General features: G+C 44.1%; 1 protein-coding gene and 1 long non-coding RNA gene across 2 annotated transcripts in view; one reads left to right on the forward strand and one right to left on the reverse strand.

The window, feature by feature from the left end:
* Positions 1-24,096, forward strand: part of GPC1 (glypican 1) — a 154,091-nt gene that overhangs the window by 97,491 nt on the left and 32,504 nt on the right. The gene's annotated exons all lie outside the window — the stretch shown is intronic.
* On the reverse strand, positions 1,075-22,946 carry LOC140525194 (uncharacterized). Its single transcript, XR_011973956.1, has 3 exons — positions 22,774-22,946; positions 21,629-21,908; positions 1,075-14,830 (listed from the first exon to the last, which is right to left on the reverse strand). It is a non-coding gene; the product is annotated as an uncharacterized lncRNA (long non-coding RNA).

Consider the following 24,096-nt stretch of genomic DNA (forward strand, 5'->3'; position numbering starts at 1 on the left):
GGGGGTAAAATACCATCATCTGACAAAATGGATACAGATTTTCCGCAGTGGAAGGAATGAAATGTAATTCTACCAAGTCTGCAAACACACCCAAAACCTTAAGGATAGATGGAAGATCAGCTCAGTGTCTGGTAGAGATAGGCTGGTATCACTGGGAGGGTGAGGAAAGGAGCATACTAAGGGACTGCCCACCTTCCTTCACCTCCCCTTCCTTAGGGAAGGACTCTTAGACCTTGTCCCTGGCTGGGATGTTTCTGGGAGGATATAAGCTGATCTGTCCAACAGATCTTTGAATAATAGATTTAGAGCTGGGGGGAGGGGGGAATTTGAGAACACCTTCATTTTGCAGATGAGGAAACCAAGGCACAGAAGAGTTAAGTGATTTATCCAAGATCACATAACTTATAAATAGCCAAGGAGGGATTTGAACCTGTGCCTCCCTGACTCTAAGTCCAGCATGTTATCCACTATATCGTGCAGCCTCTCAATGATTAGTGTCGTAAATCTTGAACTTGAAGGGGCCTGTCTCGTCCAACATTTTCATTTTGAATGCAAGAAAATTGATGTCCAAACTTGCCCAAAGTCACACAGATAGAAAGCCTCAGAGACAGGACTGAACAGAAGTTCAAAGTCAGTGGTCCTACCTTGGGGTTGCAAGCAGAGGAGCTGGGACCAGTCCTAGGAGGTGGTCGGGATACAAAATGGCAAAGAAGGTCTTCTTTCACTTGTCCCATAAAATAAAACAGCCTCAGAACAGAGTTATTTTGGAGCTAATGCCCTATGGAGCAGATAACTTTTTCAATGAGTTCCCTCCTTCCTCCATGCTCCTAGAGAAAAGAGTCTTTCTACAAGTCATTTCCTGTAGGTACTTCTGTTTAGAAAACAGTTGTGGTTGGTTAGCTTTGTCCAGAATCTGGAGTAAAGTAGAGCACAACCAGGATTGGATGTGTGTCCACCAAAGTGGAAGCTTATACTAAAGCAGAATTATTCATATCAAGACAAAGAAAATTCAGACCTACTTTTCTCTACCACCACTGACTTTTTTTCTACTTGGCCCCAGAAGGCAGAACCAGGAGAAATGGGTACATTTCAATTCCATATAAGGAAACACTTCTCGAAAAGGCATATACAATGGTAGAATGCATAGCTTCAGAAGAGTTGAATTTCATCCCAGGTGGTTTTCAAGCAGAGCCTGCATGCTCGCTTGTCAAGGGTGTGGGAGAAGGGATTCCAGCTCAGGGAAGGATTAGGGCTGGGGTCTGACCTAAAAGGTCTCTTCTATGATTTTCTGCTGTAGGAATTTCGAAAAGGGAAAAATCTGTGGAACTGGAATTGTGGAGGGAAATTTCATGAAAGACACGAGCCTTGAATCGGGCTTGGAAAGTCCCCTAGACTTTGTAGAACCCAGTAGGATTTGGTATGAGGGAGAACAGCATGAGGAAAGTTGCAGAATTAGGAATGAGCAGATATCGATAGACTCGGGGGACCTGGGCTTGAGCCCCAGCTTCACACTTATTTTCAGTGTGGATTTAGCCAAATTGCTTCACCTGTGGGCCTCAGTTTACTTTTCTGTAAAATTGGAGGGTGGTACTAGATGGCTGCTAAGGTTTCTCCCTGCTCTAAATCTAGGATCCTATGATCCCAGTCGCGACTAGAGCTTTCCACACCTATAAATCAGGGTCCTCTACACCCAAAACATTGTCTGCAGGCCTTCCTCCTGGCAGGCTTCTGACACACTTCCAGAAACAGCCCTGTCCTGTGTACTTGGGAAGCTGCTAGAGGCATCTGCAGGACACCCATCAGGCATGAGCGTGTTCTGAAGCAGTCCAGACTCTAAATTAGAAACAGCCTGGGCACAGAGCCTGGCTGCTTTGGGAGCCGAGGGGAACTTTGGGAGCGACCGCTGCCAGGGAGCAGGGAGAGGACCGGCAGCTCCTTGGAGAGACTCTCATTAAGAAAAAAGAGCCGCCTGGAGACTTGGTGTTGTTATAGAGGTGACAGAGGGGACAGAAGTTCGATCAATACCGAGGAATTTAAGATCTGGCTTTGAACTTGTCAGTGGATAAATCATTTGATTGTTCAGTTCCTTGGTTTTTCCATCTGGGAAATGGGAAACTGGCAGCTGATATCTGAAGTTGGAATAGCTCTGTGACTCCCTACGATAGGGACAGAGGATTTGAATGCTAGATATTGTTGGAGGGCAGAAGGAGGAAAGGGTGGTAGGGAGGGGGGAGATTTCTTCTCAGACCTACAAAGAACTGACCCCATAACAAAGAGAATTATCACTTGTTTCTTTTTATGGAATCATAGTCTGTCAGAGATCAAAGGCACCTTGGATAGTGTCACTCTGTCAGTGAACAGGCATTTGTTAAGCACCTACTATATACCAGGCACTTTTTGAGGTGCTAGGGATACAAAACACAAAAATTAAGAAACCACTAGGTGGTATAGGGGATGGAGTGCTGAATCTGGAGGCCAGACAGGTGAGTTCAAAGCCAGCCTCAGACACTTACTAGCTGACTTACTGGTCACTGGTCCTCTAAGGATGGATGGATGGATAGACAGACAGACAGATAGGCCCTGCCCCCAGGGAGCTCACATTTTACTAGGGGAATATCACATGTGTATAGATAAAAATGAATACATAAATAGGGATAGAGAGTGGATTTCTGATGCCTTTAATTTTCCCAGATGAAGAAACTCCTGCCCATGCAAGCAGGCCCCTTCTCTGAAATGTATCATCTTAGAGAGTTGCTTACAGCAATAAGGTTAAGTGACTTACTCAGGCTCATCCAACCAAAAGGTGTCAGAGATAAGACTTAAACCTACTCCCTATCTGCTGATTCTCAAATATGTAAACAAAAGGTAATTTTTAACAGAATATAAGCTTGTGTGTAGGGATTGTTTCATTCACTGTCTTTGTATCCTTCTCCTCCTCTTTACCCTCCCCATGATCCCCTACCACCACCAGGCATCATTCTCATTCTTTTCCAGGAAGCCTTCCCTAGTCATACCAGCCCAACAGAACTCCCATCACTTTCCATTCTGTGAAGCCCAACTCTACACCTGATCCTATACTGTCCTATACAGCTGCCTGATTCCATCACCTGTGACAACATCATCCTCCTCAACTATGAGCTCAAAGGGCAGGGCTATTCCTCATTCCTCCTCTTGTTTCTGCAGAGCTGGCCACATTCCCCATGCTCAATGTGTAATTGTAAATTTGTCTTAAGTTATATTCCTAAAGCAGAGATCTGATCATGTTACTCTCCAGCTCAATAAACTTTAGTGGATCCCTATGGCCTCCAGGATTAATTACAAAGTCTTCTGTTGTACATTTCACACCCTTCTAATGTGCCCTTCATACAGCATGGTAGTCCAGACAAACAAGCTCATGGAATTCCCCTTCCTGCCTCCATACCTTTGTCTGTCTGTCTCTCAGGGTTGGAACTGACTCTCCCCACCTTCACCTTTTGAAATCCTTGGTGTACCTCAGAGCTGAGGCCAAATGACTCTTCTAATCCCACCAGCACTGGTGCCTCCCCCAAAAATTACCTTGTATATATATTTTATATACTTACGTGTATACATGTCCCCCTCACTAGAGTGTGAGCTCCTTGAAGAGGGATGTTTCCATTTTATTTCGATATCTCTAGTACCCAAGAAACAACACAGTATAGTGGAAAGAGAGTCAGCCAGAGACCAGGATTCAAGGCCTTCCTCTGAGACATGCTGGCTGTGTGACCCTGGGCATCCTCTCTGTGCTCTGGAAAACTCCCAGGGACTAAATATTGCAGGGAAGGTAATGATCTGTATTAGTGAAGGGAATGTCCTCATCCCAGAGTCCCCATACCAACAAAATCTCTGCCTTTAAGCAGAGACCCAAATACCCAATACCTTGGAAACAGTAGGTGCTTAATAAATGCTTGATGATTGACTGATTGATTGAATTGAGTTGACTGAATTGATTGATTGACTGAAGATTTGATTGATTGAATTGACCCTCAGGGCTTCAATGAACCTCCCAAGGAATACCAAATAAAGAACTTGGGTTCAAATCCTGTGACTTTGGGCCAATTATTTCACTTACCTGAGATTCCAGTTCTTCATCGATAACAGTCTCTGAAGGTCCTTCTGGTTCTAGGTTTATAAAATATTTCCATTCACCATCCATCCATTCATTCATCCATCCATCCATCTATTCATTCATTCATCCATTAATTCATCTATGTATTCTGTCATTTGTTCATTCAACAAATATTTATTAAGCATTTATTATATAAAAAGCCCTGTGCTAGGAACAAAAGAGAGAGATAGATACCACCCTCCTTCAAAAAAAAGAAAAAAAAGACCTTACAAGTTAACAAGGAAAATAAGGCACCTACAATCCAAAATCAAACATGGTAAAAGCCCTGAGGAAATCAGGGAAGACTTCTTGGAAGAGGTTGTCATTTGGGCTTGGCTTTGCTCAGGGCATCTTTTGAGGAATGAAGGAGAGAAGAATCATGAGAGCCAAGCCCAGAAAAATAGAATGAGCCCACTAGTATGGTACCATAGGAAGAACTCTGGCTGTGGAGTCAGAGGACCTGGGTTTGAATCCTGCCTGCCTTCCTGAGTCTCAGCTTTTTCTTTAAAATCAGAGCTGAGTGGAAGACCTGCCCAGGTGGGTACCATATGTGGAGTGTACAGGGCCTCCTGGCTACATGCCCCACCGTGGACCAACCCTGATGAAACAAACGCAGGGTGTGGCACAGATGCTGTTGGCAGTCAGTGCTTTAAAAGCTCCAATGATTAATTTTTCCCAGAAGGCTCAAGGGATTCCATATCCAGACTCTCATTCAATGGACTCCTCCAGCTGCGCCATGAGTTCCCAAGGAATACTCTTTGAGGTTGTAGGATGATGATTTGGGTCATCATCTGGCAAGGGCATGGTCATTCAGCCCTAGAACTTGCTTGTGCTCTAGAGTGGAGCACAAAATGAGATCATCTCATCTAACTCCTCTATCTTACAAATCAGGAAATTGAGGCTTAGTTTGCCTGGGAAACATAATCAAAATTTGAACCTCCTGAATTCCAAATTCAATGCTCTTTCCATTTTATCCCAGAAGGAACCAGGAGCCATTAGTATGGAGAATGAGAAATGATCCTTGAGAAGCAAGTTGATAGAAAACTGGTCAAAGAGTCAGAAAGACTTGAATTCAAACCCTGCCTCAGATTCTTACATAGTGGACCTCATCTGTAAAATGAGGGGGATGGACCCCGTGGCCTCTGAGGTGCCTTACCCAGCTAAATCTAGCATCCTGTGAAGTATATAAGAGGCTATCTTTTCGAGGAAGGATTAGGCTACTTCTCTTTGGTCCCACATGACAGAGCTGATTATGAGTTACAGAAAGGCAACCTTAGACTTGATAGAGGAGGAAAAAAATCCCCTCAATTAGACCTACCCAAAGTGAAATCAGCTGTTTCTAGAGGTAGTAATGGGCTCTTCCCTAATGAAGACTTTTAAGTGAAGGCTGGATAATGACTCGTCAGGGACAATCTCCAAGCTTCCTTTCTTCTCTGAAATTCTGTGATTCTGTGATTCTAGGGCAGAGCTTGAATCAATTTTGAAAAAAAATCAACCATTAAGATACTTAAAGATACTGGTGTTCATCACCAATGCTAGTGAGACGCAGGTTGGTGGAACAATTATAAAGGTTCAGTACCTAAGTGCAGGAGACCTGGATCACTATTAATCCATACGGAAAGACTTGGGGAGGTTCTTTGAGCTTAAATTCGATGTGATCCCGGGGTGTTATATAGTTGCTGAGAGGCTTGAGTCTGGGACTATCTATGTAAATAAAAGTGTAGGGTCTAAGAGAGAGGAGGCAACAATTCCTCCTATCCCTGCCCAGATCAGATCCCATCAGATCACTGTGCCCCATTCTGCATGCCAAACTGGAGGACCTTCAGTTGAGAGTCAGAAACTTGTGAAAAAATGGTTGGGAGGAGAGAAAGATGTTACACTCTGAGGTGAAAAAATGCAGTTTTGTCTTTAGACTCCTAAAGGGCTGGTATGAGCAGAGAATCAGTCAGGCCTTCTCTTCAACTTTTGCCAAGTTAAAGGGAAACTGATTTCAGCTTAACAATAAGAAATAATTTTCTGCCCAGATGTCTCATCCGTTAGTGAGTGAACTCCTTGTCAATGGAAGTATACAAGCTGGTAGCACACAGTAAGTGCTATATAAACATTAGCTATTAATTTCAAAAGTGAAGATAGACCCTGCCCTTAAGTAGCTTACATTCTATTGGGGACTGGGGAGACACATGTAAATTGGTGGTGAGATAGGGATGCTTTCGTTTGGAAAGTTACAGAGATGGCAAATGGCTCCATAAGGAAGTAAGACTGACACTCTGCCCTAGCAATGGCAGTAATGATTTAATGATGGCTTATGCCTCGATTTGAGGCAGCAGTTAGTAGATAGTATTAGAATTAGAATCAGGAAGACCTGAGTTCAAATTCTTGCCTCGGACAAGCTAATAGCACCATGACCCTGGGCAAATTCTCAGTTTCTTCATCAGCAAAATGGGAATAATAACAGTCCCAACCTCAAATCAATAAATCACTGTGCTGTATAAATGACTGGCCCAGGGGCACAGAGCTAGGAAATGTCTGAGGTGGTATTTGAACTCCAAGATCTGGTCGTTCTCTTAATAAACATGACATTTGCTTGTATCCAACTCTCATCTCTCATTCCTTCCCTTTCCCCTTCTGTGTGTGTGTGTGCCTGTGCCTGTGTGTCCCAGTGGTCTGAACTCTTGGTGTCATTGGTATAAAGTCTCCAGGACTTCTCTCTGTAAGTGTCCTCTTAATGACTGGATTGTCAGAATAAGCCTTTCAGTCTTAAAAATGAATTTTTTCCAAGACCCAGGCGGTAACTCAGAGACACTGTAATAACTAAGTCCCACAGTGTCTCACCTCCTGAGATGGGTTTCAGAAATAGCTTGAATGCCTTGTGGAATGATTGCTCTGGGCAGATGGAGGTATAGGAGGGTGGGGGGGGCTCACAGGGCCATCTGCTCTGGTGACCACAAAGGTTCTTCGGGGACCAGGAGGACAAACAAGAGATCTCAGTTCTTAAGATCCAGCTTAGCAGAAAATCATCCCTGAATCCTAGACACTTAGAGTTGAGAGGGATGGGAGAAGTCATCCAACCTTCATTCAGCATCAGAATCCCCTCTTCAGCATCTCTGACAGTTTATCGAGCTTCGCAAGGCACTTTGGGAAGTAGACACACCCTCCAAGCCTCAGGGGGAAGACACAGAGCAAACACACTCATGCATGAAAACACTCTAAGGGCGCTCCCTTATGGGTGCAAATCCATAATGACTGAGAGTGGATGCAAAGTGGAGGTGGGTTCAAAGCTGTAACTAGGGTGGGGCAATTGGGGATTTCAGAGATTTAGAGGGCACAAATGTTTAACACATGCACTCCTTCAGATGTGTGGAAGCCTCTGTAGCTACTAATCCCTCCTCCCACGCAACCGGATGTGTCTTAATTACTTCTTGCATTATTTTCACATCATGAATTATAAATTTGAAGACATGTTTCATGCTGCTCACGCCGGCATTGATTTATGCTGTTTGCCCCAGGGATCCCTCCTGCTGCTCGCCCCAGAAACATGGAGGTGGGGGCTCAGAGCCGTAACTCAGGAATAATGAGCTACAATTGCTCATTAAGTCTCTGAGGGGGAGCAGCCTCAGGTTCATCATGGGAGACTTCCATGAAGATCATAAAATCACGAATTTGGAGCTGGGAAGGAGCTCACATACCAAGTCTCACCCCTTCTTTTTACAAAAGAAGAAACTGAGGTAGAGATTCCCCTGGGTTCACATGGCTAGTAAGTGACTGAGGCATAAGCAGGAGACCAGCCAGGTAGCCAGGTCTATGGAGGGTTTTTCTCTTCTTTCTCAGATTTTACTAGTCAGTTTCCCAAACCTGGTTTGTTTTGGGGGTTTTTTAAGCAGGGGAACACAGTATGCCTATTCAGTAAATCAACAAGCATCTATTAAGTAGCTGCTGTGTCAGGCTCTGTGTTAGACCCTACATCTATTAAATGCCTGCTGTGTGTCAGGTCCTGTGCTAGCCACTAGGGATACAGAGAGAGAAATGAAGCGATTCCTGTCCTCAAGGCCTCTTCCGGAACATCTCCAGCCACACCTTCTACCCTCCAACAGGTCATTATCTCTTCCTCCTCCCCTCCTGAGAATAGAATGCCAACCCTAAGACCATCAGGTATGTAGCAGGCCAGCTTTGTCTTTTTTCGCTTGGTTCTGTCCGAGTATGACTTTGATGGAAAGGTGGACTAATGACAAGCTATGCAGCGGAGTCCACAGAGGGTCAGCCTTGGAATAGGGAGGAGCTGAGTTCAAGTCCTCCCCTGATAATCTGGCTGAGGGATCTGGGAAATTCATTTAAACTCCCAGGGCTCCAGGCTCCTGTCCCAGCTGTGAGGCTGATGCCACCCAGTGTTGGCAGAGAAAGTATCCTCACTGAGAGTTTCTTTTCCTATTGGACTCACAAGTATAGACCAAAAAGTCGAATGCTTACTGTAAGCCCTGACCCCAGGAGGTCAGTGGGAGGGGCCTGACTTGGAATTGGAAAGAGATTACAGTGGGCTGGAGGGATGGACATATGCCAGTGACACATGCCCAAATACACATCACATATTAAAGGCTTACCATATGTCAGGCACTGTGCTCAGCACTGAGGCTGAATAGAGAAAAGTGAACCGGCCCCTTTCCTCAAGGAGCTTATATTCTAGAGTGATGGATGGATAGATAGGTGACAGATAGATTGATAGATAAAGGTAAATAGATGGATCTTAGATAAATTGATAGATCAAGATAGATAGAAATATGGATCATAGATAGACTGATAGATGAAGGTAGATAGAAAGATGGATCTTAGGTTGATAGAAGAAGGTGGATAGAAAGATGGATCTTAGACAGAGAGATGCTTGATGTGTAGACAGGTAGTTGATAGTGGACTAAACCCTAATGTTGGTGTGCCTATTTTGTCCTTCATTCTGCACATCTATCCACGTATCTGGGGCAGGCATAGGAGGTGCCCAATGAACTGAGCCCAGAATCAAAGCTGGTCACTTTGCTTTGCATTTGGGAAATTGATCCATGCTTTTAATGTCCCTCCCCTCAAACACAAATGTGTCATTCTCAATCTGGAAACACCATCGTCTGAAAAAGCACGATTTGGGGGGGACTCAGAGCAATAGTCACATGGTGGGCTCTAGTGGCTGGTAGCACAGTCCTAAAGCAGCCGGGTAGTGCATTGGATAGTGATGGACATGGAGTCAGGGAGATCTGAGATACACTTAATCCCTGTGTGACTTTGAGCAATCACTAACCCCTCTTGGCTTTAACTTCTTCATCTTTAAAATAGGGATGATAGTAGCACCCATCTCAGAGGGTTGTTGACAGAAATGGAAGGTTCTTTGAAAATCTTAAAGCTCTATATAATTGTTAGTTGTTATTATTTTAAATATTATATCCTACATACAAGCCTCTGGGACTCCTTCTAGGGTTAAAGCTGAGATCCTGAGGATATCATCCAGGAGATGTATGATAGAAAGAGGAGATGATTTGGTCATATGGTGGGATTAAAAGATAAGAGAAAGAGAGATGCATCCACCTACTGCTGTCATTCCCGTAAAATGATAAAGGGGACACTGGAAGGTTGACAGATTGTTGGGTGGATACAATCATTCACTGAGTGTCTGTTGTGCTTTTTGTACTAGGAAGAAAAAGAGAAAAGGAGGAAGAGAGGAAGGAAAGGAGGAAGGAAGGCAGAGGGGAGGAAAAGAGAAAGGAGCATTCATAAAGCATTTATTTATTTATTTAGCCCTGTGCTAAATGTCGGACATAAAAAGACAAAAACACAGTAGTCTCTACCCTCAGACAGCTTTCATTGTAATGAATGAGATAATGTGTCTATAAATAGAAACAAGATACTCTAAGGCACTGGGTTACTTGGCAGATAGGAAAGCCAGGAAAGACCTACAAGAGGCAGCATTTGAGCTGGGGCTTAGCGGAAACCCATGGTTCCCAGGAGGAGAAGAGGAGCATGCCTAGCATAGAGGAGAGCCTGCAAAAACACATGGAGACATCTCCATTCCATGGAGAATCTAAGAGCAGCCCAAACAGGAACCGCAGTGGATGAGTTAGGACAGATAGATTGAGATCTGTACCAGTGGAGAGAAGCGTCACATCAGTGAAGTCACAGATGCATCAACAATTGGAAGATGCTTACAAGGGCATCTCTAGGAAAGTGTTTGTAGGTGTATCTGTAGGCCCGTCTATAGGAGCCTCTCTGCTGGTATCTATGGGTCAGATGGTAGCAGGGCTGAGGTTACAGAGTGCCTCCATTCCCAGACCCAGCAAGAAATGGCTGGTACTCCAGCCACTGTGTTCTTGTCACCTCCTGTCCCTGGGGTGGACCTGAACCTACTTGTTCTCCTGGACGTAAGTGGACCACATCCTCTCTGCAGTGGACAAAGATCTTCTCAAAGATGCTGTCCTCAAGTGCCCTTATAGGACCATAACTGTAGAGCTGGAAGGAACCTCAAATGTCATCCAGTCTAGTTCATACTCTCCTCACTTTACAGATGAGAAACAGCCCTAGAGGGATCATTTGAATTGTTCAAGGTCACGCTGGTAGTAAGTGACAGAGGCCAAAACAACTGGCATTTAAAATCAGTTATATTAAATAACTTTAGAAAATTCATGGGACCTTTTAACTCTTACTTTAAAAACAGTTATACAAGCTAGATTACCTGAGTTCTTAGACCCCAGTGGAATAGAGAAAATCCATCAAAAGGTGGTAGATTGTCATTGGCTGTTACAGGAAGCTAGAAGTGACAGCTAATACCCGGGTGCTCAGGGAAGAGACAGAAAAATTATGATGAGCAGACATAAGAAGTCAAAAAGCACAAACTTTTGGGTCCATATAGTTTAGGGGCAAATTTCCTTATATTACACTAAGGGTGTCATTGTATCGCAAGCAGAGTAGGTCATAAGTATGCATAATGAGCAGCCTGAGCAAAATCATTTGAGATAGAAGAGAAGCATGTGATCCATGGAGGTGAGCACTCAGATGACTGGAAAATTTCTATACCTTATGGGTAGGGATAGAGATGAAAAAGAAAAGAGTGTCAATGAAACTTTTTTATACAAAGAAGAGAGGAGTTTAGAAAAGAGCAATTTTGTTACTGCTGTACGAAATTTAAAATAATTTTTTAAACTACATTATATTTTTGCAATTTTGTATGCCCTCTTTTTTTTTTTTGTTCTTATATATTGTAAGTGAAAGTTTGTTGATGTTTGTTAAGCTAATAATAGGGATAGGACCTGGAATGGTGATTTCAATGATAAAAAGAATTTTCTCATGAGGAAAAAAATACCCTTTACCAGTGTCACTCAGCATCTTCTCTGCAATGTATAGTCCTAGTTTCCTAGGGCAATAATTGGTTAAGTGACTTGCCTAGGATCACACAACCAGTAGGTATCAGAGGTAGAAACTGAACCCAGGTCTTCCTGACTCCAAGACCAGTCCTGTATCCACTATGCCAGGGCTGCCTTCAAAAAAAAATAAAAAAGAGGAGTTAGAGAAGGAAGAGGGAGAAGAGAAGGCAGAGAAAAGTTTAACAATATCCAAAAAACTTATTCCCCAAGATTTCTGTGTTTTGGAACTGGAAGACAAAAGTTATCGTATTTCAGCAAGGAACATGCAAAGTCTGTCTTGGAGGCAGCTAGCTAGTACAGTATTGGACTTGAGTTCAATTTCTGCCCATATACTTGTCATGAAATCCTTAGTCAGTCTCTGGAGGTGACAGTTTCCTCATCTGTAAAATGACAGTTGAACTCAATGCCTCCAAGATAACTTCCAGATCTAGATTTGTGATCCTGTGGAATAGTTATGGGTCAGCAGGAGAAGGGTTGATAAGATAATAATATAATTAGGCGAATTCATAGCTGGCCAAACACCTGTTCTGGTTAACATATTGTTTAGCGAGTTGACATAAACCTGGTGGAGAGGGCTCTAGTGGAGTGTCCCAGGGCTCTGTCCTTTTTCCTATTCTATGTAAACTATCCGATGGATGAATGGATGGTTTGCATGAAGATGCAGTGATCGGAGGGTCCCATCACAGTAGGTCATTAAGCTGACGCAGGATGACCACAATTTAGACATTTAACAGAATTGATTCCTGCTCAGCAGAGGGTCAGACAAGATGGCCTCTGAAGTCACTTTCAGTGCAGAGAGTCATGTTTAGAAGATATATGAATCAAATTTACACTTACCCAGAGCTAAGAATGACTCATGTAGTTCATGACACAATCAAATTTGGAGTGATCCCAATAGTTTTGAACTCATTACCAGACTTAATAGCACATTGAATTAAAATGGTGATCAGCACAAAATTGCCAGAGCTCAGATACCCTCCTGTACATCAATGGGACAGGGGAAACCCAGCTTTGCAAAAATCATTCATTTTTAAAAGGTTGTAGTTGACCATATTCTCATAATGAGTGAATTGATGGTCAAAGTAGCCAGTAAATCCTTTGGCTGAAAATTACGAGGAACATGCCCAGAACAAGAAAGATAATAACCCCACTCAACTCCATGCCAATCAGATGACCATTTCTAGGGAGTGGTGTTCCATCTTGGCACTCACACTATAAATGGGACAGTGACCAGATGAAGCATGTCCAATGGAGGGGGATTAAAATGGGGAGAGGGTCTGAAAATCATGTCAGTTGATGAGTGGTTGAAGGATGTTTAGTTGGAAGAAAGATGATTTAGGAGAGGAAGAAGAAGGAAAAGAGCATGGTAGCTGGGTTCACTTCACAGAATTTGAAGAAATGAGCAGAAGCTACAGGGAGCCAGACTCTGCTCATTGCAAGAAAGGACTTTCTAACAATTAGCCTGAATTAGAATCCTGCTGCAGATCTTTCTTCTTTTTATCTGTGTAATGATAAAACATCTTGATTTCTCTGATCTTCTCATTCTTCAACTGGAAAATGAAGTGAATCATACTACCTACTTAAGTGGTGGTGATAAGGAAAACATTCTGTGAGCCTGCCAGTGCTATAGAAATGTGAGTTGTAGAGTTATGGAACAATCAAAATAATATTTGTAAACCACTTATCACAGCACCTAGCACATAGTAGGTGCTTAATAACTGGGTTTTTTTCCCCCTCTTTCCTCCTTCCCAGTTGTACAGGCTACCTTGTAAGGTAGTGAGTTCTCCATCCCCAGCTAGTGTTTAAGCTTCAGAAGCAAGGTGACTGTGGATCAGAAATTCATTCCTTAAGATTTCTGGATCCTAAGATCTTGGAGCTAGAAGGAAGCTCCAATCTTAAGGAATGAATTCAAGCTCTCTCAATGGTGCGATTAAGGAGATATCTCAATTTGGATCAACCCAAAAACAAAAGTTATTCAGGGAAGAATACCTTACTTGAAAATAATGACTGGGCAAAATGGAAGGAATAAGTTTTAAACCACCATCCTACACTATATACTACAGTTAGTGCAAATGGATATGCAGCCTGCATATTAAAGATCTTTTAATTGGGGAAACCGTTTCAGGACTTGGGAAAGACTCAAACTCTTCCCCTCAGTCTTTTTTCATGGTCTCTTTTTTTCTCTGATACTACTCTTGGGAGTCTCCTATTCCTTAGGACCATTTAGTGCACTTTCATGGAGGGATTTTTTTTTAAACAAATATTTGTACCAATGGGAAGCTGGAAATTATTACTCTACTTATGATATTGATGTGTTCCACTTTATGCAATCACAATATATGAAAATTCAAAATTTCCAGAAAGATAATTTGATGGAGATGGGGGAAATGATTTACTTTGTAAAGAGTTTTTCCACTTTCCTAAAGTATTTCATTGTATTGTCTCTTTAATAATTATGAGCTGATATATAGCACTTTAAGGTCTGCAAAGAATTTGGCACAGCTCTTTTAAATTGCTTTACAGGAACAATTACTTCACAATACTTTTCGATTTTTAAAGCACATTCCCTCCCACCTGATCTTTTTGCCTTAAGACATGGACAGACTTGATTCATATCCACTTGTCAAGAGGCACGTCTGCCCAGATGGAATGTAATAATGGTACAGTCTACTGGGAAAAACACTGACTTTGGAGCCCAAGGACCTGCATGAAGTCTAGTCTTTGTCACCCAGCACCTGTGTGACCTTGGGCAAGTCTCTTGGCCTCAGTTTTCCCTGATTCTGAGAAGGAGTTAGTGGGCTTCCCCAGACTGGCAGAGGGGTCTGAGATACATGAAAGGTTAAGAATTCCTGGACTGGATGCTTGCCAGCTCTGGATCTATGATCCTCATAATGTAAGTTTCTTGTATTCCTAGTCCAGTGCCTTAAATGCTTGTATGCAGAGAGGTACCTCTGTGATGCCTCTCTGTACAGCACCTTGCAATGGGATGCCCTTTGGACAAGCTGCTGGGATTAGGGGATTTGGGGTTGGAATGACTGATTCACCTGAGACTTGTTCACTTTTTTCTCAGCCTCAGTTTCCCCCCAAAGCAAGTGAGTGCTCTGGACACTTGGGTCTTCCTGGTGCCTACTTTTCTTCCTCTCCCTTGGCCAACTCTGGGAAGTTTCAATTTAGACACAACAGTTCTTACCTGCCCAGATGTGACCTTGAAACTTTGGGACCTTTTGCCAGTCCCTGGCCTGCTCCTTAGCATCAATCTCTGGATGATTCGGCTGTCATCAGGATCAAAGGACCTTGAAAAACCTAAAGAGGACTATAAGAGTCGAATGGATATCTTATTTACTGTCTTGTTGTGGTTAGTGTTTTCTCGCCGTCTGCTTTGTTTGTGGGCGATATTTTATTTTGCTAAATTTAACAATCTGTGTTTGCCTCAGTACACGTTTACTTTGCAATCTGGTAGTAAGTCTGTTGCCTACTCCTTCCCCCCTCCCACATTTCATCTTTTTTTGGCAGTAGACAAAAGGTGAAACTTCACAAGGTATATTGTGTGTGGCCTGAGATAAAAAAAGGGTAAAGTCTCAGCAGGGTTTTTGTCCATGCTTTGTGCTATTTTAGCCCATCTGGCTTTTCCCCCTCTCCCTCTCTCTCTCTGCATGGCAAATGAAAATAATTTTGCATTGAATTTTAAAACCAAGCCTGTCTTTGTGTGTGTGTGTGTGTGTGTGTGTGAGAGAGAGAGAGAGAGAGAGAGAGAGAGAGAGAGAGAGAGAGAGAGAGAGAGAGAGAGAGAGAGAGAGAGAGAGAGAGAGAGAGAGAGAGCTGGGTGAGTCCAAGGCATCATGAATCTGCAGCTGTTTAACCAAAGGCCAAAGTCATTGGGAATCCAGAATAGCCACCTTCAGAGGTCTTTCCAGAACCATTTGGAGATATTTGATGTGACAGGTGTGTGTGATAAAGTACCAAACTCAGGCGGTTATAGAGCACTAATTAGCCAAATGCTTTCCCTTCCCTTTTCTGGGGGAAATAAAGGAGGGGACATGTTCCTGTGGGTGCCCGCAGTACCTCCTGGGTGGTCTGATAGTATCTCCAACAATTCTTTGAAAAGATCAAATGATTGGTTCTGGTAAGGAAAATCAGAGTGTATATCCCTAAACCCAAAAGAGTTATGTTGGAGCAGAATATGACTCCTAGTCTGGGGAACACTGTGTGTTTAATGAACTGGAGTGCATCATTGCTAAGGCTGTGTACACAGTTAGCAAATTAAGGCACTCAGTTTATCATGATTCGGTTGCATTTATTAAACAGAACACGATATGGAAGCAAATAAGCGATTACTACACACATATACACACACATATACACATGCACACAGTCAGAAAATGGCTCTGATGTCAGAAGATCTTGGTTAAACTCTCACTTTCAATATTTAATTACTTAGGCTATCTTGAACAGTTCACTTGATGCTTCTAACTTCACTTTACTCATCTTTTAAGTCACTGGACTAGACTAGATGGGATCTGAGGTTTCTTCCACTCGATCATCTATGATCTCAACATAAAGCAGTTTCCAGAGGGAGAGTCAGTCAACATTTCTCAAGTGTCTCTCTGTGAGGCACTGTACAAAGATAAGAAGGAAACTGTCCCTGCCTTTAGGGAGCTTACTTAGGGGATGCACTGTGTGTAGGTGTGTACATACTGTGACTTGCCCAGTGCCGTACAGCTGTCTGAAGTCAGATTTGGATACAGGAAGATTAGTCTTTCTGAATCCAGGTGCACTATTGGCACCACCTAGCGACCACTCAGGGAGCTTACCTGTCCACATACAGGTTGATACGTGTGTGTGTTCATCCTTTGTTGCCAAGACCATGCCATCAGAGAAATAATGACATGACTTGCACTTGACTTTGTTTTGAGTGAGGGAGGGTTGTGCAGGTTACCAGCCTCACTTCTCCTCCAGAGCCATCTGAATCCAGTGACCAGATATTCATCAGGATGACTGGAGATGACCCAGGATGAGGCAGTTGGGGTTAAGTGACTTGCCCAAGGTCACACAGCTAGTAAGTGTCAAGTATCTGAGGTGAGATTTGAACTCAGGTACTCCTGACTCCTGCACTGGTACTCTATCCACTGCACCACCTAGTTGCCCACAGGTAGATACAAGCCATATACCCAATGGATAAAAGGACCTCCTGGCCCATAGATGATCCAGATTGATGAGTGGTCTTCATGCGGTTCTGCTTTTGCTGCTGAGGAAGAAGCCCCAGCAGGAAGAGGGGAAGCTGCCCAGACCCAGATGCTATGGGTCTCCATGCCCAAAGGCCTTCATCTTGTTTTTGGGCCTTCTTCGAGGGTGTCCTTGAGTTTAGGAGGGAGGGACCCCAAGCTGGGCAAGGCACTTCCCTGCCACTGCTCTGGGCCCTGCACGTTTCAGAGCAGGGCCTAGGAAAGAGTGCTCCCCATGGGGACTCCTATTTCTTCTATAAAGCACAGGTTGGGGACAAACAGCTAAATGAAATCCCCATCACAGAGCTTGCTCGGTGCTTGCTGATTCACTAAAAGAACACTGAGATGAAATTCCATCCCTTCATTCCTCTCAGAGCCTCAGTCTCCTAATCTCTAGTGTAAGTGGGTTGGAATGCCTGATCTCTGAGCTTTCTTCTGGCTCTGAAAGCCTTACTCTCTTCTTTCTCATCTCCTGGGTCACCATTTCATTTGATTTGGAGCCCATGGCTCTATCTGCTCAAGCCCATTTTCTGTAATTACTAGTCAAGTACCAATGTACCCATCAGAGTTATAAATACAAACATGGATGGCGAAGTGTGCCATGATCAGCTTTGACTTGGTCTACACCATCAGCCAGGAGGATATAGGTCCCATCCTTGTGTGACAGGAGTAGCCCATTGAGCTAGGTTGGGATGACCAGGGTGGACAGTTAGCATAAGTCCAACAGTGCTTGCACTTAGTAGGTCCTTCAGCAATGAAAAGCTGTGCCCTTCCCCAACACATGTACCCACACTTCGGACCCCTGATAACCCAACTCCAATATCAGCATCACCCTGAGTGGCTTCCTTCTGTAGGAAAATCTGGTGACATCAAGTGGAGAAATTATCAGCGAATCATTGCCATGGTTCCTATGCTGTGTATTAGTGAGCCCTCTTTCCCTTCTCCATCCACCCACCCTAGCCTTTTGTCCTGCTGCTAATACCCTGGAAGGAGCCCCTCTTCTCACCCCTCTCTACCATGTTCCATAGGTGTGATCAGCAAACATTTGCTCAGACAGCAGGTAGTTCTTTCCCCTTATACTGTAAAGTGTGTTAGACAGCTTAGATGTAAGGGGCCATATAACAGCAAGATTGTTTTTATTGTGAGTGCCTCTCTCCTTACTTCTACATAAAATATATTCATGAGCAAAAAAGCATAGGATGTAACCATTTTATGGGGGGTCTTCATCAAATCATTCCCCTCCCACAGCAAACCACTCAACTGCCACCCTTGGCAAGTGGAGCCCATAAAGCAGAGCTTCCAGGTGCTATTTAGCTGGGGATGATGATAAGAAGGAAAAATCATGGTTGTAATAAGAGACCAGGAGATGCTGCTGAAATGGAAGGTAGGCTCCAGTTCAGTATTACAGGCTGCTGTAAGATGATGACCCTAAAGGACTTACTCATTTATAAAGTACTGCATGATGAGGAAACAAGGGAACTGAATCCCAAGCCCCTTTGGGTTAAGAGTGAGGGAGCTTGGTTAGAAACCGAGGAGGGTTCAGCTACAGAAGAGCTGGGGGGGGGGGGGGGCGCTGTCACAGAAGCCCCCTGGACAGCTGGCTGTCAGGGAGCCTATTGACACTGACCCTGTATGGCTGGAGCCATCTCAGGTTCCACAAGGTGCTGCTGTAAGAATCCTTCAGCCCCAGCCCGGCTGAGTGACCCCAGGCCATCAGGATGATACCTCCTTGGCCAGCCCTGTTCCATGCACTCATGACCAGCGCTGCCCGCACCGTCCCCCCCCCCCCCCACCCCGCCACGGCTGACCATGTTGTTCTTTAGCGTTAGGACTTAACTACTCAGCAGAACTGATTCTCTAATGAGCTTTATAAACACTGATACCCCAGTACTTCTCCCTATAGACCAGAGTCCGATTTGCTGGAGTGTTTCCCAGCCTCCCCTGGGCCAGGCATTTTACAGCCTCATTCAAAGAGGATTAGGGTTCTGAAACCAAGCCGCAAAGTGAGCTTTGTCCCCCTGTCTCCTACACCCTCTGCTTTTCAGAGAGAATCTCTTAATCTTTTCTAGGCCCTGAAGGTTGCTTACATATTACAGTCTGGCTTAAGACCGTCTGGAAATGGACAAAAATAAATCCAATCCATTTTACATTAAGCGTGGGCAGGATTGAAAGTACAGAAGGTTTATGCCTCCCTGGACAGATGACCCCATATCTGATCTAGCAGTCACTTGGTCCGCAAATAGGAGTCTGAGTTGTTTTGGGATTGGAAGGAAACTACAGTCCCCGTACTGACCGTGGCCAGCAGACAGGCTGGTTTTTAGATGGGTAATATCATTACCAGGGTCCAAGCAGAGCCCTCTGTCTCCCTGGCCAAGGCAAGCCTTCATGGCATTATCTATCTGCTGCCACACTGTGGCTGTGGACATCATCAGCCCACACCCCCTATTACCCAGCCTGGCAAATCACTATTTATGGATGCCCTGAGCTGGCAGAGCTTCCATTATACCTTTTACTGATATAGCTGGGACTCGAACTCAAGGCCTCTGACTCCAAACCTTAGTGATCTGCCCCTATGATATACTGCCTGTATGAGCACAAACATTCACTGAATGCCTCTCTTTTGACCAGCTCTAGGCTAAACTACCCTCTATATATCTGGAACCATGCTAGGAGCCCCTTTGTGGGGAATTTTTTAAATTTTGTTTTTTTCCAACTAAAAAAATTTTTTTCTCCTTCCTATCTTGCCCCCCCCCTTTAAAAAATGAAAATAAAAACAAGACACTTGGGACTGATTTTTAATATGTGGAAGAGAAGACACATTCTCTACCCTCAAGGAGTACCTAGTTAGATGGGGAGGGTGAGGACGGGCAAGGCCATCATGCTTATGTTAGACATAAAGCCAGACTGAGTAAATATAAACTCGGGGTTGTGGAGGATGAACTTAGGTGCTGGAGGAATTTGGAGAGGAGGGAAGAGTATGAAACTTAAGCTGAGTCCCAAAGGACCAAGAGATGGATGGATGGATGGATGGATGGATGGATGGATGGATGGATGGATGGATGAATGGATGAATGGATAGATAGATAGATAGATAGATAGATAGATAGATAGATAGATAGATAGATAGACAGACAGACAGACAGACAGACAGACAAGGGAAGGGAAGGGAAGGAGGGTAGGTTGGTATGGGTGCAGAGCATTTCCATGAAGGAGATCCTTTGAGCAAGGAAGGAAATCATTCAGGTCTCGGCCTTCCCTCAATGCAAGAGAAAGAACCATTCTTTTCTCCATAACATGAGAAGGAGCAGTAGCCCAGAGATTATAGCAGGGACTGCCCTCAACCCCCAGCAAAACCCATTCCCAAAGTCTCAGACCAGGTAGTCCAGCTCTGTGTGGAGAACATGGAGGACAACCAATACAAATGCATGGAGAGGGGGATGGAGCATCATGTGTAAGAAAAAGGAAGAAGGCCAGTTTGGCTGGATCCCAACCTGTGGAAGGGGGAATAATGTCTAGCAAGATTGGAATGATTGATTTGGACAAGGTTGGGAAAGGCTTACAAAGCCAAAGGAGGCATTTACATTTGTTCCTGGAGGAAATCAGGAACCACTGGAATTGATTGACTAGGAGGGAAATGATCAGGATTAAGGAAAATCACTTTGGTCATTATATGAGGATGGATTGAAATGGGGAGAGGCATGAGACCAATTGGGGGCCACTGTAATACTCGAGTGTTATTTTAATCTTGGAGTCGATAGGAATCTTGCTGTTAGACACATAATAACTGTGTGACCTTGAACAAGTCTAAGTCATGAAGTGACCTTTCTCAGTCTCAGTTTTCTCATTCGTAAAATGGAAATAATAGCAGCACCTTGGCTGTTGAGAAGATCAAATGAGATAATATATGTTAAGTGTTTTGCACACCTTAACGTGCTACATCAATACTAGCTATTACTACTACTGTTGTTTCTAAATATGATGAGGGCTTGAACTGAGGTGGTGGGCATGGCAATTGGGTTGGATACAGGAAATACTGTAGAGATAGAAACAGCAAGATTTGGCAACTGGTTGGATACATAGAGTGAAGGGTCCACTTTGAGGGAGCATGAACGTGAATGTTGAAGAACTCTAGTATCACAGCATAAGTAGGAGAGGACAGGAAGAGAACTCCTTGAGAGAAACAACAGCTGCCATAATGTTGACTCTGAAAGGCACTTCAGAGAAGGTAAAGTGGGTGAATGAGGGTGGTAAAAGAGGTTTGGAAGTGGCAGCAGTGGGATAAGGAGTATTCCAACTCTCTCTGTAGGTGTGTCTGTGTGTGTCTACGTGTTGAGGTCGCAAGGAGACACCACAAAGGTGCAGCCAAAGGGAGAGAGGAAGGTCAAGGATGTAGCAATGTCTTCAGGGGGATGGAAGTCTATGAAAGCCAATAGATTGGGAACAACAGTGTGAATGAATTGGAGCCAGAGCCTCCTCCACTGTCTCTGCTTGACCGTGACAATGACCACAGAGGGCTCAGCGCTTCTTAACAGGGTTTACTCAGTGACTCTCACGTCCAGATCGTCCACACAGATGAGAGCTGACAGCAGCAGCAACTAAGCCCTTTTTCTCTCTTCTACAAAAATAGCTTTGTTTGTCTCTCAAGTTGACTGCCTTCCCAAGCAATCTGGCTGCTGCTGCTCACCAGTGTGAGATAAGGACTTGAGAAATGATTGTTTAGAGGGTGAGTGTGGAAAAGGACGAAAGGGAATCTATCACTTCACCCCCGTACATCAGGCAATTAATTCCTGTAGACTGCCTTCCGCCTCCCTGTCTCCCTTTGCTACATTTTCCTGTCCCTGGGATTCAGAGAATACTGGGTCAGAAAGAAACCTGAAAGTAATTCTTACCCCAAACTTTTTCCCAGCAAGCTTTTTGAGTTGTGCTTTGCTTGGGCTGATGTCAGGAAGAGGTTGTGTTCCCTGAGTTTTGTGTGGTCCTTCCATGAGCGGATCATGAATTAGGAGTCAAGTACTCTTTTGGGAGTTTTCCTTGAGGTTCTGTGTTGGCATGTGCAGTGGGTTTCTAGGAGTGGTCTCTGTCTCCATAACCTCCAACCCAACAGTTCTTCCCAAGGGTTAGCTTTAAACATGTCCTTTGGAGTCAGTCCCTTGGGGATCGTTGGCCAGCCTAGAGCAAGAATCAGTTCATTAAAAATTCCTTTCACCAGCAATCTGCCTCCATCTGCCTGATTCTAGCTCTCCTTTCCACCCCACCCCCAACCTCTTCATCTCCCATGTAGTCTTGGGGCTGTTTTGAATAGGTCAACATTTGCCTCCCAAAAATGTTGAAAACTTCATGGGATCTGAGCTCCAAAGCTCAGGGGTCTTTTAGCACAAACCCCCTCATTTTACAGATGAAGAAACTGAGGCCCAGATTGGTGAAGTGGTTTGCTCAAATCAGTTACAAAGGTTATAAGATCATAGATTTTGACCTAGAAAGGGGCCTTAGAGGTCATTAGTTCTAAACCCCATGTTACAGAAACTCGGGAAGATACCCATGTTTTCATAGATCTAGAGGTAGAAGGGACCTTGAAAGCCTTCAGAACCACACCTTTGTTTTACAGAAAAGAAAATGGATATCAGAGGGATTGAGTGACTTGCCAGGACTGCTCAGCTGGTCTGTGGCAAGAGTAAAGTCGTGATTCCAGTGCTCTTATGCACAACTACACAGATCGAGGATTTGGACCTGTATCTTCTGTGGTAGCAAGCCTACAGTCAGGGAAAGTCATCTTCCTGAGTTCATATCTGGCCTCAGACACTTACTAGCTGTGTGACCCTGGACAAGACACTTCACTCTGTTTGCTTCAGTTTCCTCATTTGTAAAATGAGTGGGAAATGGTAAATCACTCCAGGATCTTTACCAAGAAAATCCCAAATGGGGTCATAGAGAATCAGACACCATTGCTGACATCAAAGCCAATATTCTTTCCACTGAAAAGAATGGGCAAAGGCAAAAATTAACTTTAGATTTTACTTTAAATTTTAAAATTTACCTTGACATCTTCTCTACAATGATAGTGAGTATTTGAATCTTGGGGGACATCCTATACCCCTAAATGCATCAGCAGATGATGACTCTGTATGTCCAGAATCCCTGGTGAATGTGGGGTAGAAATACAGAGTCCAGCCCAGCCCCACCCCCAGAGTCTAGGTGTGGCCAACTGCCAGTTTGGATTGTTACTGAAAGTTTACCAGCTGACAGTTTGTGGCCACATCTCTGTACGGCCACATCTGTGTGTCCACATCTCTGCGTGACCACATCTCTGTGACCTCTGAAAGCAATGCTTGTTCCTAAAATAGGCTTTTTCTTCAGTCATTTAAACAACTGGTTTCTGCTTGGTGGGTCATACCCCCGGTACTCTCACTTTGCTGGGGTGCGCTTTGCTCTATGGACCCGGTCTTTCTTTATGGCCACTTTTGCCATGGTAACCTGATTGTGCAACACTGTGCCCATGTGGGCAGTCACCCTGGCCTCTTCCCTCTCATTCTGGGGACCTGGTTTGTGTCTCTGCTCTTTGAAAACTCATTTTAATACCCTGACTCTTTCCCTCCAAGAGGTGATTTAAGGCATGGCAGTCATGTGTTTGAGGTAGAAGTGGCATCATCACCCAGCCATTGTGTTCAGTCCCAGAGGTACCATGAGGAGCAAGGGGAGGGTCAACATTTGAAAGAGAGGGAGACTTTAATCCAAGAGAAAGAAGAAAAAAAACCTCTCCATAACAATTAGAGCTATCCAGAAGGTGAAACAGGTGACCTTGGGAGGTGACCGGTTCCCCTTTACTGGAGATCTTCAGGCAGGGCCTAGCTGGCCACTCGTTGGGAGGGAGAAGAGAGGATTCTCACTCCACCTGTTAGAAGTGAGCCCTTTTAAGAAGCCCCAACAGTGAGAAACATACTCACTTTAGATAAAGAATAATACTTGTTGTGAAATCAGGAAGGCCTTTATTAATCTTTACGTCCATTGCCCCTGAATGGACGGGTAGCCTCTCCAGTAAGGTTACAGGAAGACTAGAATATGTGCAGGAAGATAGGGCTTCTTATACTGATAGGCCCTTCCTCACACAGCTCCTTGGGCTTGCGCATTAGTTTCTGACCTCTAACCTGTCCGTGCTAGGTCACAGCCTTTATCTCCTAGGAATGTGGACAACAGAACCTTCTTACTTACCATAAGATCAAAGGTTCTGAACTTTGCATGTGTGTGCAACCCAGGGACCTTTTCTCAGTTTCTCCATCCATAAAATGAGAGAGCTGGACCATGGCACTGCTAAGCTGAGTTTCAGCTGTAGAGCTGATTCTATGGTATTTCTCCCCACTAG

The sequence above is a fragment of the Notamacropus eugenii genome, chromosome 2 (genome assembly GCF_028372415.1).
Source record: "Notamacropus eugenii isolate mMacEug1 chromosome 2, mMacEug1.pri_v2, whole genome shotgun sequence".
Taxonomy (NCBI): Eukaryota; Metazoa; Chordata; class Mammalia; order Diprotodontia; family Macropodidae; genus Notamacropus; species Notamacropus eugenii.